We start from the raw sequence: 16,349 nt of genomic DNA on the forward strand, positions 1-16,349 counted from the left end.
ACTGAATTACAGATATCTGCAATTGTCATTTAAGATGTGTGTCGAGTTGAATGTCGTTTTCAATGACGTCATTGCAGATATCTATAATTCAGTTTTGACTAGTCAAAACTGAATTATAGATATCTCTATCAGTCGTTTTGACTAGTCACAATTACGTTGCAGATATCTTGAATTACAATTCAAACTATCCAAAATGTAATTACAACTAGTCAGATATACGTCAGTGATATCTACAATGTTCATTCCGGATAGTCAAACTTAGCTTTTAAATGTTAAAATGGCCTGCCATAGATATCTCTATTCAAATTTCATTTCAAGATATCTGTAACTTGATTATTGAAGGAATATATATTTATTTTCATTTTATTATGTTTGTCTGTCTCACTGAAGTTTAGTTTTATTAGTGTGTGTTGTTTCTGTCATTTGAAGAAGCTTCCTTAAGTTGCATATGTGAGAAGGTTTTGACTGCAGCTCCAAGCTCACCCCCCTGCAGGAACACTTATAAGGCCATTTGGAAGGCTGGGCTGTAGGTCTGACATGGATCATAAATTACCTTCTCTGGGACTGATTGTACTTATAGGAACCCTTACCAGGCGTCCGTTCACATGTGGAGAACAAAGATTCAGGATCTACTACCTGCTGGGAAGTTCCTGCCGCCTGTGGCGGGCCACCGGGGATTCATTTGGTGGCCGGACAGATGTCTGTCTGTGAAGTAACCCCCTGGACGTTTGGAGCGGGAATCGGATGCTGTGATTCCAAGTATGGGGTGAAGGAAGTAGGCGGCCTCCTCTGTCGGCCAATCTCTAGCGACCAGAGGCGGAGATTCAGCCTCCGTCATGGTTCAGGAGGAGGGACTCTGACCACATGTTTAAACGGGCCATGCTTTGGAAGAAGCTTTGTTCCCAGACAACCTCATGTAATTCGGATTGTAACTTCTTACGTTTTGCAGGCTTCGGATTTGGGAACCCAGATCGATCTGTTTTATTTTGTTTAGAGCTCTTTGTTAGGGACAATAAAACCTCTTAATTTTTATTCCGTTCGCATTTTCTGGTCATTCTCCCGACTTAAAGAACACGCATGGAAGAAATCTCAAAGCAACTGATTTCTTCTTCCTTCATTATAGATATCTACAATTAAATTATGAGTATCCCTAACTCCAGTTTGAGATATCTACAACGTCATTTCGCCTAGTCAAAACTTAATTTAGGATAGCTGAAAAGGAACATGTAGATATCTTGAATTGACTTGAATTCAAGATATCTTTAACTTGAGTTTTGACGAGTAAGAATGAAATTGTAGATATCTGAAACTGGAATTACAGACATCTACAATTCAGTTACAGATATCCATAATTCATGAAGTGGATATCTGCAACTGAATTGTAGATATCTGTAATTGTAAACCCCATACAAATGAATGGTGAAAGTGATGTCATTTGTCCTAGGAATAATATCTTTGAGGATATCTGAAATTACGATTACGGATAGGAAGAATGTAGTTGCAGATATCTGAAATGTTCTTTTTGACTAGGTAAAACTCAAATAAAGATATCTGCAACACACATCTAGTCTAGCTTTTAAATGTTAAAATGGCTTGTCATAGGGGGCAGCACTCCTTCAATGCAGCTGCAGGAAACCTTGATGTTCTGCAGAATCTGAAGCCACTCAGACACGCCCTGTTACTGAGGAACACAGACGTCCTTCAGGAATGTTGTTCACCGTTGGCTTTGCTGATCAAATCTCTGCTTGTTCTGACTTGTTCCCACTCTGACTTCAATCTGCTCCTTTATCAGCTTCTGCTTCACTTTTAGGATCTTGTGGATTTGAAGATAGATAGATAGATAGATAGATAGATAGATAGATAGATAGATAGATAGATAGATAGATAGATAGATAGATAGATAGATAGATAGATAGATAGATAGATAGATAGATATACAGACAGATAGATATACAGACAGATAGATATACAGACAGACAACTTTATTTATTCATTTGGGAGGTTCCCGCATGGAAATTGACATCTCCATCGAATACAGCACTGGTTGAAATACATATAGGAAAAAGGAAAAAGCAGCACAGTGACTGGAAAAATTAGAAAGATTAGAACAGTAAGAAACAATTTAAATATCTGCAAAACAGCATATACAAAAAAATGTCATTCAGGCCCTTTCCCTTTCCTTTTCCGTCTTCCTCCCCCCTCCTAAGTGGAGGTTAAAGAGTTTGATGGCACGGGGGACAAAGGAGTTCCTCAGTCTATTAGTCCTGCACCTTGGGAGGAGCAGCCTCTTGCTGAAGGTGCTTCTCTGGCTACTGATAGTCATGTGCAGAGGGTGGGTGGTATTGTCCAGGATACCTGTCAGTTTTTTTAGTGTCCTTCTCTCTGCCACAGTGGCCAGAGGGTCCAGCCTTGTGCCAACCACAGAGCCAGCCCGCCTGATCAGCTTCTCCAGCCTGGAGAAGTCTGTCTTTGAGGTGCTCCCCCCCAGAACACCACAGCGTAGGTCAGTACACTGGCGACCACAGACTGATAGAAGATCCCCAGGAGCTTCTTGCAGATGTTGAATGGTCTTAACCTCCTCAAGAAGTACATCCTGCTCTGGGCCTTCTTGTACAGCTGCCCCGTGTTGCTCATCCAGTCCAGCTTGTTGTCTAGCCACAGCCCAAAATATTTATAGGTCTGCACGACCTCCACCTCCTCCACTCCTATCAGAACTGGTCTGGGGTTGGGTCTGTCCCTCCCAAAGTCGACGACCAGTTCCTTAGTCTTGGAGGTGTTGAGCTGTAAGTTGTTTTTGTGGCTCCAGACAACAAAATCATCCACTAGGCTCCTGTACTCCTCCTCCTCGTCGCCACTGATACACCCCACGATGGCTGTGTCATCTGTGAACTTCTGGATGTGACACGTGTCCGAGTTGTAGCAGAAGTCCGCGGTGTACAGGGTGAAGAGGAAAGGGGAAAGTACAGTCCCCTGTGGAGCTCCCACGTTACTGACCACAGTGTCAGATGTGATGTCCTTCAGCCTGACGTACTGTGGTCTGTCAGTGAGGTAACTGGAAATCCAAGCAACCAGGCACGTATCCACTCGCATACTGGAGAGTTTTTCCTGGAGTACAAGGGGCTGGATGGTGTTGAAGGCACTGGAAATGTCCAGGAAAGAAATCCTCACAGTGCCTTTTCCCTTGTCCAGGTGCGAGTGTGCTCTGTGTAGGAGGAAGAGGATGGCATCCTCTACTCTAACCTCTGCCCGGTAGGCGAACTGTAGGGGGTCCTCAGCGTGCAGCACCTGGGGTCTGAGGAACTTGAGGAAGAGCCGCTCCAACGTCTTCATCAGAAACATTGTGATTCTAAAAGACATGGAAAGAAAAGCTTCTCAGCTTCACTGTCAGCCATTTTCCTGAGCTGCATGTGAACAAACTCTCTGTTTCTCTGAGTCTGACTGATGATCAGAAGGAGCTGTTTCCAAAGAACAAACATTTTTGATTTATCTCATTACACCGCCATATTTAAATAATCCAATAAGTTAAAAAATAAAATTCTGAAAAAGTTTGTCAAGCATTTGTCAGCCTGGACGACTTGGAGGATCTGGAGAATTACATCGACGAGTGTTTCAATACCTGCGTCATGAAGAAATCCAACACCGCCACTCCGTCCACCAAACGAGGCCGCCCCGAAGACTCCCCGGGGGCTGCCTCCTCCCCAGGCAGCAACATGAGTGATATCCTGGATTCAATTGATAAAAAGCTCTCCAGCCTTGATTGCCGTTTAAATCTGCTGGAGATCCTCCATAAGGAATTCCAAGGTCTGCGAGAGTCTCTGGAGTTCAGCCAACAGCAGGTGCAGGAGCTCGCAGCGGAGAACCAGGCCCTCAGAGAGACCGTGAAGACCCTGGCCAACGACACCGCCCGTCTTTCCGAGGAAAACCGATCCATCAAGGAAACCCTCCTGGATCTTCAGGCGAGGAGCATGAGGGAAAATCTAGTGTTCGCAGGGATTCCAGAAGAGGCAGGAGAAGACCCGGAGAACATTGTTAAGTCCTTCATAGAGGTCCACCTGAAGCTCCCCAAGGAAGAAGTCCAGAAGATCTCCTTCCACAGGGTTCACCGGCTCGGAGGAAAAAGGCCGGACAATCAGCATCCCCGTCCTATTGTTGCTAAATTTGAACATTATAAACAAAAGGAGCTGGTAAAAAGCAGAGGGCGGGAACTGAAAGACACACATTACAGCGTGAATGATCAGTTTCCAGGCGAGATCCTCCGCCGGCGGAAAATCCTCGTCCCGCTGAGGAGGAAGCACCTGTCTGCTGGAGCCCGTGCGGTGGTTGCCGTTGACAAACTTTTTGTGAACGGCAAGCTGTTCCGGGACCCAGAGGTAACACCCTGGCTGTGCTGAAGGCTTTCAGAGGTGCACTGACATCTGCGCCGCCCAGAAGAAACCCGCAAACTTATTTAATTGAATAGGAAATAATCGGATCATCAATAATCCACACCTCTCAGGAAAAGTGTTTTTTCTTTCTCTCACATTCATGCACGCAACATGCAGCTCACAGCCAAGACATGTTCACCCCCAACGCACAGCGCTTGTCAGTGTAGCAGGAACGCACAGCGGGCACGCGCACACGGACGGGCACACGCACTATTTAGCCTTGCACTCTCCCGGTTAGAACAGCTATGAACAGTCTTAACATTGTTAGTTGGAATGTGCGTGGACTTGGCTCTGGGCCAAAGAGATTGAAAGTGTTAAATCACCTGAATGATCTTAAAGCAGATATAGCTCTGCTGCAGGAGACCCATTTATCTTTATCAGCTGGTCATCTCCTGTGCTGTTCCCAGTATCCAGTTATGTATTCTGCCAGTTTCAACTCCAAACAAAGAGGAGTTGCAGTTTTGATTAATAAAAACGTTACATTTACTCATAAGGATACAGTTACTGACCCAGAAGGCAGATTTGTAATCGTTAATATATCCATTCAGAATAAGGACTTTTGTATAGCGAGTGTATACGGCCCTAATGTTGATGACTCTTCCTTCTTTCACAGATTCTTCACCTCACTCTCAGTTCACTCTGACTCCACAATCATTATAGGAGGAGACTTCAACCTTGTTCTGGACCCTGAACTTGACAGACTCAGCACAGCAGCAAATCAGCGTACATGGCGGTCTGCAAGTATTCTAAAGCAGTACATGAATGATTTGGGTCTCTGCGACGCTTGGCGCTCATGTCATCCAAACAGTAAGGGGTTCACCTTTTTTTCTCCAGTTCATCATTCACACTCTCGTTTAGATTATTTATTAGTCAGTAACTCCCTTTTGAAACAAATTAAAAGTTCCAACATTCATCCAATTATTATCAGTGACCATGCACCAGTTTCTGTTACTATTTCAAGGGAATTACCCAGACCCTCGGGTTCAACCTGGAGGTTTAATACGTCTCTGTTAAAAGACCAGGAATTTATTGAATTCTTTAAAAAAGAGTGGGAAACCTTCTTAGAATTCAACAATACTTCTGAAATATCACCAAGTATTCTTTGGGAAACAGCAAAAGCAGTCATGAGAGGGAAAATCATCTCTTATTCAACGCATAAAAAACGCAAAGAGAAAGCAGATTTATTAGAATTAGAAAATAAAATAAAAACTCTGGAGACTGCTTATGCTGCTTCTGCACAGGAACACATACTGGGCGACCTGAAAAATTTAAAACTGCAGTTAAATGACATCATCAATAAACAAACACAATTCCAGATATGTAAATGAAACGGCAACAATCATTAATGAATTCTCTTCTATATCAGACTATTCCATTAATTGGAATAAATCTGTTTTATTACCACTGAACAGTAATGCGGAGCAAGGACTCACAATACCAGTTAAATCAGGCAATATAAAATATCTAGGTATTTATTTTTCCCCCAAAATATCAGAACTGGTGCAGCTAAACTACACCCCATTACTGAAAAACATACAGGACGATCTAACACGCTGGACCAACCTGCCTCTGTCCCTTATGGGCAAGGTAGCCACGGTAAAAATGAAAATCTTACCCAAAGTTAATTATCTCTTCTCAATGATTCCCACACAACCGCCATTAAAATGGTTCAAAACATTAGACTCATCCATATCAAGCTTTCTATGGAACAATAAACCTGCAAGAATTAGTCTAAAACTTTAAAATCTGCAAAAAGCCGTGGAGGATTAGAATTACCTAACTTCCACAATTACTTTCTTGCAAATAGATTACAATACATCTTAAAATGGTTAAAAAATAATCCAGAAACCAACTCATGGTTAGACTTGGAACAGGCGTTATGTGGAAAGATCAACCTGTCAGATCTTCCATTTATTAGCCAAATAGTTAAAAAACAGGATTGTTTCAAAAGTATTAATATAAATGCCACTTTAACAGCCTGGTGGGAATTCCTCAAAATATCAAAATCATCAATTCAACCGTGCAAAATGACACCCATCTGGAACAACCCAGACATCCTCATAAATAAAAAAATTATCCACTTCCCAGCTTGGCAAGCAGGGGGCATAAAACAACTAGAGCACATAATTATTGATAGAAGATTCATAACTCCCCAGGAACTTCAAGACAAACATGGGATATATAACTTCTTGGAATATCAGCAACTTAAATCAATTATTAATAAAAAGTTTAAATACAGAGAAAACGATTTAAAGCTACCAGATGTAGTTACCACCCTGATCAATTTCTCAATGAATAAAACTTTCTCCAAAATATACAAACTTTTATGTAATTTAGATAACAATATTTCACTTCCGACAACAAAATGGGATGCGGATTTGAGCATCAGCACAGATGAAAGCTTTTGGTCAGAACTTTGTCTAAACACCTTTAAAATGACAAAAAGTCCAAATCTGTAGCTAATCCATTTCAAAACTCTTCACAGAATTTACTACACTGGACAGAGGATGTTCAAGATGGGTCTCAGTACCTCAGACATTTGTCAGCACTGTGACAGTAATCTACCCGATATTTACATGCATGCACTGTGGTTCTGCACGCCTGTCCAGGCTCTCTGGCAGCAGGTATGTGCCGATCTATCAGTCTGGCTAAAGGTTTCAATCACAGCTTCACTGTCATTTTGTGTGCTTGGTGACATGAGTGCCATCGATGTTGAAGGAGGATTAGGCTCTATCATTTTCATAACTCTTTGCATTGCTAAAAAAACTATTTTAATAAATTGGAAAAGCAAAAAAAATATAAATATAAGTCAACACAGAAATCTGCTGCTTGATCATATCAGCTCGGAAAAAATGTCAGCCCAAAGTTCAAGTAACTTTGAAAGAATTCGGTCTCTCTGGTCTCCCATAGCTAACTCCATGACTTAGGGGGTGGGGGGGCCTGGTCGTCGCTGCTCCTTGCCCTTCTGCCGTGGGCCGGGGTGGGGGTCGGGGCCTCCGGTGCCTGGCGGGGGGTGGTGGGGGCTCCGTTGGTCGGGGGGTCGGGTCCGGCGCTTGGGTGGGGCGGGCTGGGGCGCTGCGTGGTCCTCTGGGCTTGGGTGTGGGGGTGCGTGGTGGGGGGGTGGGGGGTGGTCTGGCTTGGCTTGGGGGGTGGTCCCTTTGCCTGTGCTGGGGGGGGTTGGCGGGGGGCGCTGCTCGGGGGGGGGGGGCAGCGGCGCTGGATGGGCTTCCCATCTACGCCTGGGGCGGGACGGGACAACCCTCTTGGGGCCCCCGGTCGCTCTGGGTGTCATCCGCTTCGGCTGCGGGGTCTGGGGTGGGGTGGGGTGGGGGGTCTTGTTGGCCCTGTCCTGTGGGGGGGCATTCTGGGGGAGGGGGGGGCAATATTGGTACGGGGCAGGGGGGGTTGATAGGTCGGGGTCTCCGCTGAGGCCATCGGCGGTTTCCACGGCCGGTTGGCTGCCTCGGTCCCGTCGAGGCCTGACCAGAGCTCTTCTAGGGCCAGCGTTTGGGGGTGGGGGCCTGGGCTTGCTCCGGGGGGGGGGCAGCGCTTTCTGGCTCCTCTCTTTCTGTGTGGGGGGGGTGGTGCTGGGCCTGGGGTGTCGGCGCCTCCGGGGGTGGGGCCCCTGGGCTGGGTGGGCCTGGCCCCCTTGCTGAGGGGGGGGCGGGGGACAGCTGTTTGACCACCGGGGGACAGTCTATCAGCTGTCCCCAACTTACCCCCTTCCTCATATAACCTCATAATAGGGTGAGGGGGTGGGGGGCTTAGCCTGCGATGAGCCTTGGGGGGGGGGTTAACTAGGCAGTGGGCCCCCCTCCTATGGTTGCCGTATGGAGTGGGCCCCCCCTCTTTCGGTTTTATTTGCACCTTAGACATGTAGGGCCCTTGGTAGGGGGGGTGCTTGGACATCACTGCCAGCAAGCAGCGGATGTCCTCCTAGCACCCTACCCGCCAATTTTAACCGCATCTTAGACATTTAGGGTCCCTTGGTGGGGAGGGTGAGATTTTAACTGCACCCCCTTTAGTACACACACCCCTCCCCCCTCAATATATACATCCCAACATAAACACACACACATGCACACACACACCTTCTCAAACACACATACACGCACACACTTTTTGCAAGGAAGGTGGGACCTGGGACCATCTGTCCCCTGCCTCTTCCCTGGTGGGGGGTACGGGCCCCTTTGCAACGGCGGCCGTGTCCCCGGGGTGCCGGCTTCCTGGGCCCGGCGGTGCTCTCTCCGCGCGGTGGGTGGGTTCACATTACATCTGAGCCGGGGGTGTTCGTGTCCCTGGGGGGTGGGTTCTGGTCCTTGCTCCTGAGCGCTGGGCCCCGCCAAATTTCCAACTGTGGCCGAGCCTGGTCGGACCATATTTACAACACCCCTTGTGGGCCCTCTTTTTTCCCCGGGGTTCCCCCCTCCTGGGCGGGGGCGGCGGGCCCCTGCCTCGCTCCTCCCTGGACCAGCCGTGGGCCGGGCAGATGGCTGCCTGGAGTGCGGAGCGGGTCTCCCTTGGGGGGTCCTGGCTCGTACCTGGGGTTGGGGCGGGGGGATGCCCGGAACTCCTGGGTGGTGGTGGGGTGCTCGTCTGGGGCTGTGGGCGTCCTTCTCCGGTGGGGCCCTGCGTTGGATTCTCCCGGCGCGGTGGGGGGGCTGCTCTCCTGGTTGGGCTGGGGCGGCGCTCTCTTTCCCTCCGTGCCTCCCTGCTCTCTGGCTCTGGGGGCCTTGCGGCGGCCCTGCTGGCCCTGGCCTGGGTGGCGGGCTTGGTCGCCCAGGCGGCGGTTCTTCCCTACCGGTTCCCGTGTGGCGTTGGGGGGATTCCGGCTGCCGCTGCTGCTGCGGTGGGGGTCTTGGGGTGGGGATGGCTGGGCATTCTCCCTCCTTCTTTTCACGTTCCACCATCCATTTTAGAAGAACATAAACACTCACCTGAGCACTGGTGTTAGCTCACCTTTGCACTAACAGTTTGCATGACTGAATGACTGAAATATTTCACACTAGTTGGTTTTAAGGCATAAGTATGCGTGTGAACACTATCTGTTTTGTGTACATGTCGACAGGTGGACATTTTTGCAGCTAGCAGGTGTGTTTATAACATTTGAGTGTGTGTGTGGACAGGCTCCGTCCTTTTTGTAGTACATTTGAACCATAATGATTAACAACCAGTAGACTTGTTGCTTTATGCTGCTTCATGGTCTTATCCCCCTTCCCCTACTATTATCACCCTCCTACCCCCCCTCTCTCTAACGTCCCTCTCTCTTCTTCCCCTCTTTCCTTTTCCGTCCGGTCCAACACCAAAGGTTTTCAGACATGATTGAAATTAATAAAGTTTGGCCTCAACTACAAAAGGGGTTTATTCAGACATACCTTTGGTTTGTCTGAAGATTAATAACCCCTCTTGTTAAAGTAAAATATGTCCAACACAAGAGGCCCTCAGCTCTCATCTGTCTGCCCAGCTGTTGGACAGGACAAGTTAAAAAAAAATAATAAATGCTTTCAAAGGAGAACTAAAGATGTTTTGAACTGTTCTTCTATAAAACCTACTTTTCCAGTCAGGATGGAGAAAGGAAAGTTTCGCTCTGCTTCATTTTGTTCTTCTGGTGAACATCTTTGAGTTTCTGCAGGGAACGTCATCATGACCTTCTGTACTTCTAACAGTTTGTTTCCAAAACTATTTATTTTAAACACACAAGAGGAATTTCTGTGCTAAAGGTTCTTAACAGGGTTCAGTTTAATTTAGCTTGGCTGTTGGTAAATTTTTCAATGTCTTTTTTCCATGTTTTCTTGAATATCCATCCTCTGTAAAATGTCTGCATGGGATTTAAACTTTATTTTCACTTTTTTTGTGTTGGATCCTTTAAAATGTGATCAAGATTTTACTATGGCAGTTTTTTTCACTCATAATTCAAAGTGATCTTGAATTGTGAAAAAAACAATTCACATTGCACATGTGAATTGTGAGGGGTTATTAATCTTCAGACATACCTTTGGTTTGTCTGAAGATTAATAACCCCTCTTGTTAACGCAAAATATGTCCAACACAAGAGGCCCTCAGCTCTCATCTGTCTGCCCAGCTGTTGGACAGGACAAGTCAAAAAAAAAAAAAAAATAAATAAAAAAGAAGGAGCTGTTTCCAGGAAATAGTCAGGCCCCTCCCTTCAGCTCCATCAGAGTTTCTGCTTCAGTGTCAGTAGATGACAGATGAGGGGAGTTCATGCACGTCTGGAAGCAGAAGGTCACATGACCTCACCTTTCTCAGTCACTGAGATCAACAACCTGCAATCAGCTTGAAGCTCCGCCCCTCCTATCAGCTGCAGTCAGGTGGTGTCAGGTTTCTTCTTGAACCTGTTCTCTGTCTTTAGTTCAGGAAACAAACATCCTGCAGCTCCTGACAGTCATTTCACCCCCAACTAGAAGCCCCGCCCCCTTTTTCATGTCAGGACAAAACCTGATCAGATCCTGATCCTCTGACTGTGGATCAGTGAGTGTTCACTACGTAAACAACAGGCAGGTTGAGGGTTTGATTCCAGGAAGGCTCACAGTCGGAATCTAACATTAAATTCCACTTCAGCTGCTCCACCTGCTGCCCTGCCCACCTGTGCTGCCCCGCCTCCATCCAGGTGGACTCTTCCTGGTTGTGAGTCAGTGATCAGTGCTGCAGCTGCGTTGACACGGTGAGGGAGACTCTTCCTCCTCTTCATCTCTTTGCAGAAACAGAAGTGAGTTTGTTTCTGGAAATTTGTCTTCACTAACTTGACTGTTTGTTTCTGAATGTTTAGAGAAGATCTTCTTCTTTCTCTGCAAACTCTCATCCCTCTGCTGTTTCCAAAGCTCTTAAGCATGAAAGTGGACTGCTGCTTCCTGACATAACTTTCCAGAACCCAGACAGAAGAAAGAGTTTCTGTCAGAGACACAAACCATCATGAAGGTCTGGAGTTCAAAGGTTTCATTTCTGACTCCAAACCTTCCCGTTCTCCTCCATCCAAACCTGTGTGGAGGTCAAAGTTCATGAGAAAGTCTCTGTTGGAGCTTTGAGAGGAATAATTCATGTCTTTCCTTCTTTTCTCCTCATTCTTTGATTTCTGTCTATTTTTCTTGATGTTTCATGTTTCCTGAAGCGTAGAAACAGGAAGTTTGTTGTTTCTTTGTCAAAGTGACTGAATGGAAATGTTGCTGCTGCAGCTCCATGTCTCCACCTGGTGGAGAGAGAGCAGAAGTGCAGCAGCTGATGGCAGCTTCCTCTGCCTCCCACTGCTGTCTGACTGCATTCACCTGAACCTGAGAGGAAACACAAGAGAAGAGCCAATCAGTGGAGGAGCAGCTGATCTGTTGGTGAAGGAGGTGAAGGTGGAAGGTTTGTGTGAGCTGAAGTGGATCCAGTGAATCCAGCAGCATGGATCAGTGGGAGGAACCACAGGAGGGAGCCCCTCCCTCTAAAAGCAAAGATGGTAACCATTACTACCAGAGCAACGCTCAGAGGTGAGATGAACATCTCGAACTGTCCATGTTCTTCTCCATGTCAGAGCTCAGGACTCACAGCAGCAACCTTAATTCTCCACAGGAACCAACCTGGACCTGGAACTAGACCTATACCTACACCTAGACGTATTCATTTACCTATACCTGGATCTGGATCCAGCTGGGGGTCCAAAAGGAGTGACAGATCAGAGGATAATTTAAATGCATTCAAAATTAGTCATTTAAGAGCAAAATAGTAAGTGTATAACCATCAGATACGTAAGAGAAGTAAGTGTGTCCGATGCATGTTATGAATTCAACTGATATAACTCCATGCAGTGTCACACAGTCGTCAGAAGGGGGCGTTTTAACAGACTGTCTCACTGCAGATCAGTCTGTTTCAGATCAGAGTTCAAAAGTTCAACACTGAAGATAATCTGATCATTCTCCACAACAGAAGAAAGTAGTTTGTAATAAAACAATTGTTTTTTTTTCCCATCAGTATCCAACAGAGACTTGGATCTGGATCCAGCTGTGTGTCCAAAAGGAGTGACAGGTCAAATAATTTACCTCTTCTCTTCATAGACAGTAGATCAGCAGTGGAACAGTGAGTGTTTGTCAGAGTTTTTGGAGGCTGGATTCTAGTTCAGATGATCAACAGTTTTCAGATGAAGGACTTGAGGTCTGGTTCAGTTCTGGATCTCTCTGATCAGACTCACTTGGAGCATCATGTATGTCACACATGTCAAACTCAAGGCCCGGGGGCCAAATGTGGCCCTCCATGTCATTTCATGTGGCCCGCGAAAGCAAAAAAGTTTTTAATTTCTTAAAATAAAAAATAAATATTGGTGTGTATTTATTCATATCTAGGGAGAATCTGACTTGAAATATCTGATTGGGCAACTATACATTAGTACTTAAACACTGTCTATATAATCTAACCTGACAGAACAAATTTAAAAGGATTTATGCTAGAGTAACAAGCAAACATGTGTCTTCTATGCAACTGTAATTGTCACTTTAAAAAGTTATAATAAATGAATAATGAGTTATTTAACATTAAGGAGTAGTTACATTTATTTTTCATTACATTTAGTTACATGTATTAGTTATATCGGGCCCTTTAGGACAACCACTATGCTGATGTGGCCCTTGGTGAAAATGAGTTTGACACCCCTGATGTATGTGATGAGATCTTTTCAAATATATATATATTTTTTAAATTATATATTTATTATTTTTCAACATATTAACAGAACAGGACAAAACAGGACAGAACAGGCCCACGGATACAGAAATTATATGTGCTGGAGTCATAACCAAACCATACAACAAAAAGAAAGATCAAACAACAGTAGAGCCGGTATTATACAAACGTGTTTGAGGTCAAAATACAAATGCTATTTTAATAAATGTGGAAATGTCTAGTCCAACATACAACAAGAAAGGTTCCCAAATCTTTCCTAAAACATTTTTGTGATGTTGCTAACAAGTTAAGTAGTCAAGAGACATGTTACTAAAAACAGTTTTTGCCATTGTGCTTTAGAGGGGATTTTATCAGAGATCCAGTTTATAAGGATACACTTTCTAGCACAAAAAGTGAGCATTCTGTAAAGTTTCTTATTATATTTATCACTGATAACAGGGTCAGGTAATCCCATTAACAAGAACAAGGGATTTTTGTTCAAGATAAGATAAGATAAGATAAAAATACTTTATTGATCCCAGATTGGGAAATTCAGTTGTTGCAGCGTCGGCGTTAGGCTCAAGATACAAACTTACACACAATAGATGACAGAGAACCAGAACAATCAATCGGAAAGAAACATCAGTGAATTAGCACAGTCGTATTGCATGCCACATCAGGAGAGAGAAAATAGACGGACCATAAATGACTTTATCTATTGCACATGGATGACAAGTTATAGAGTCCAATGGAGTGAGGAATGAAAGATCTCCTGAAGCGGTTTGTGTGACAGCGAAGCTGCCTTAGCCTGTTGGAGAAGGATCTCCTCTGAACATCCAGTACAGGATGGAGAGGATGCTCAGGATTATCCATGATGGATACGAGCTTATTTAAAGTCCTCCTCTCCATCACAGATTCAAACGTGTCCATTTTGCCACCAATTACAGAGCCCGCTCTTCGGATCAGTTTGTTCAGTCTATTGCTGTCCCTAGCAGATATGCTGCCCCCCCAGCAGACCACCGAGAAGAACAGAGTGCTGGCCACAACAGACTGGTAGAATATTTCAAGCATCTTGCTGCACACGTTGAAGGACCTCAGCCTCCTCAGGAAATGGAGTCTGCTGCTGGCCTTCTTATACACAGCAGTGCTGTTGCTCTTCCAGCTCAGTCTGTTGTCGATCCTTACTCCCAAGTACTTGTACTCCTCTACCTCTGCCACCTCTCTGCCCAAGATGCTGAGAGGCTGGGAAGCTGGTGGTTTCTTCCTGAAGTCTATCACCATCTCTCTGGTCTTCTCCACTCCACTCCACTTCTCCTTCAAGTTAGCCGATAGAACTTTATTCATTTCCAGACCAATAACACGCCAGAACTGCTGAACTTTTGAGCACGACCAGCAGCAATGTGTTAGGGTTCCGAGCTCAGTTTTGCACTTCAAGCACAAGGAGGAGGAGCCAGGTTTAAATTTCTCCCGCTGATAGGGGGAGATGTGGGCTCTGTGGAGAATCATGAGTTGAGTTGCTTTGACTCTATTAGAAACACACAGTGTTTTTTACACCTTCCCAGACATCTTTCCACTCCTCCTCAGTAATCTCCAAACAAAGTTCTTTGTCCCATAATGTTTTCAAATGTAACGTGTTAGTTGAAGCCTTACATTTAAGAATATGATAGAATGCACTGATGGAACTTGCTGGTTTTATCAAAAAGACCTGTCTCTCAACATCTGATATATCATAAGAAAGTGGATGTCTTATATTCTTGCTAACAAAGTCCCTCACCTGCAAATATTGAGTCAGTGTTTGGGACATTGTATTTTCTGACTAACTGATTAAATGACATCATTGTATGCCCCTCTAACAGATCGTGTAATCTGGATATCCCTTTGTTTGCCCAGACACAATATATACTGTCCATCATCCCAGGCAAAAAATCCGGATAATGGCATATTGGTGTGAGAACAGAAGCTACCTGGGACCTGCCTTCCAACTTTCTTATTGTTCGCCATGCTGTAACGGTAGAAATTGTAATAGGATTCCTGCAGAAAGACTTTAATGATTTATCTTTTTTAACAAAAAGTAAAGTTGTTAAGGGACAATTAGACAAAGAACTATCTATGTCAATCCAAAGACATGCAGGACTATTGCTCACCCATTCAGATATAAAACGCAAGTGAGCACTAAGTTGATCATTTCTGATGTTTGGGAGGTCCAGGCCTCCATCCAAAGATGAGCAACATAGTGTGGACAATTTTAGGTGTGCTTTTCTTTTAGACCATTTAAAGGAACTGAGCCAACTATTTAATTGTTTGGTGGTTTTGTGTGATAACATTACAGGTACCATTTGTAGTGGATAGAGCAATCTAGGAAGAATGCTCATTTTTATTAAGGCGACTCGTCCAACCCAGGAAATTGGAAGATTGCTCCATCTCTCCAGGGGGGTATTCCAGAAAGCAGGTTATGCTAGCTCTCACGATAAGTTTGAGGCTAAGGAAGTTGATAACCTCAGCTTTCGGTTCCAGAAATGGAGGTATGTTTCAGGGTAGGTCAAGTTGCCATAGCAACTCATGCTCTGAACATAACCTGGTCTGGAGCAGGTTTAGTTGAAGCTTAGTTTGTTTACAGAGAGGTGAAGCAGCATGGCATGTCCATTTGAAGATGATTTAGTGGATGAAGAAGCTCAGATAATACTTTTTCCACCATGAGATGGTGATAAGACCACATATGGAGGTTGGAAGAATTAATATTTTTAATTTGATCTAACTTAATTATTTGTTTCAGTTAAAATAAATCTTTTTTTTGTAAGTCAGTTTAAAAATTACACGTAGTTTTCAGACAGTTATTTTACTTTCATTCAAATTAATTCAATTAAATAGGTGTAACTTTGGTGCTAGATCGGCACGGCAAAGGATTGTGGGATATCATTCCCTTTGCCTGTCTGGACGGATTTGGGTTTAAGTGTGGGTTTTTGACAAAATGTGTTTAGTTGTTTAGCTGTTTTACTGTGTTTTGCCGAGTTATTTTGCCGTACTGAGCTTACGTCTCTGAACCATGAGTGAGAGTGAAGGAGAGGATGATTAGTTTATATAGCACCCCCACAGAATATCACTGTAGTGATAATGATGGTAACTTCCTAAATGACATTTTGCACTCCGTGCATTTTCCCCCCGTCTTTTTTATTGTTATAAAAACGAGAATATCTGCCGGCTCAAAATTAGACATTTGAGAGTTCAAGAAATATAATTAATTAAGATGGAAAAAAGATTAATTAAATTGGAGTA

This window comes from Oryzias latipes, chromosome 2 (assembly GCF_053564925.1).
Source record: "Oryzias latipes strain Hd-rR chromosome 2, Olatipes_Hd-rR_3.1".
NCBI lineage: Eukaryota > Metazoa > Chordata > Actinopteri > Beloniformes > Adrianichthyidae > Oryzias > Oryzias latipes.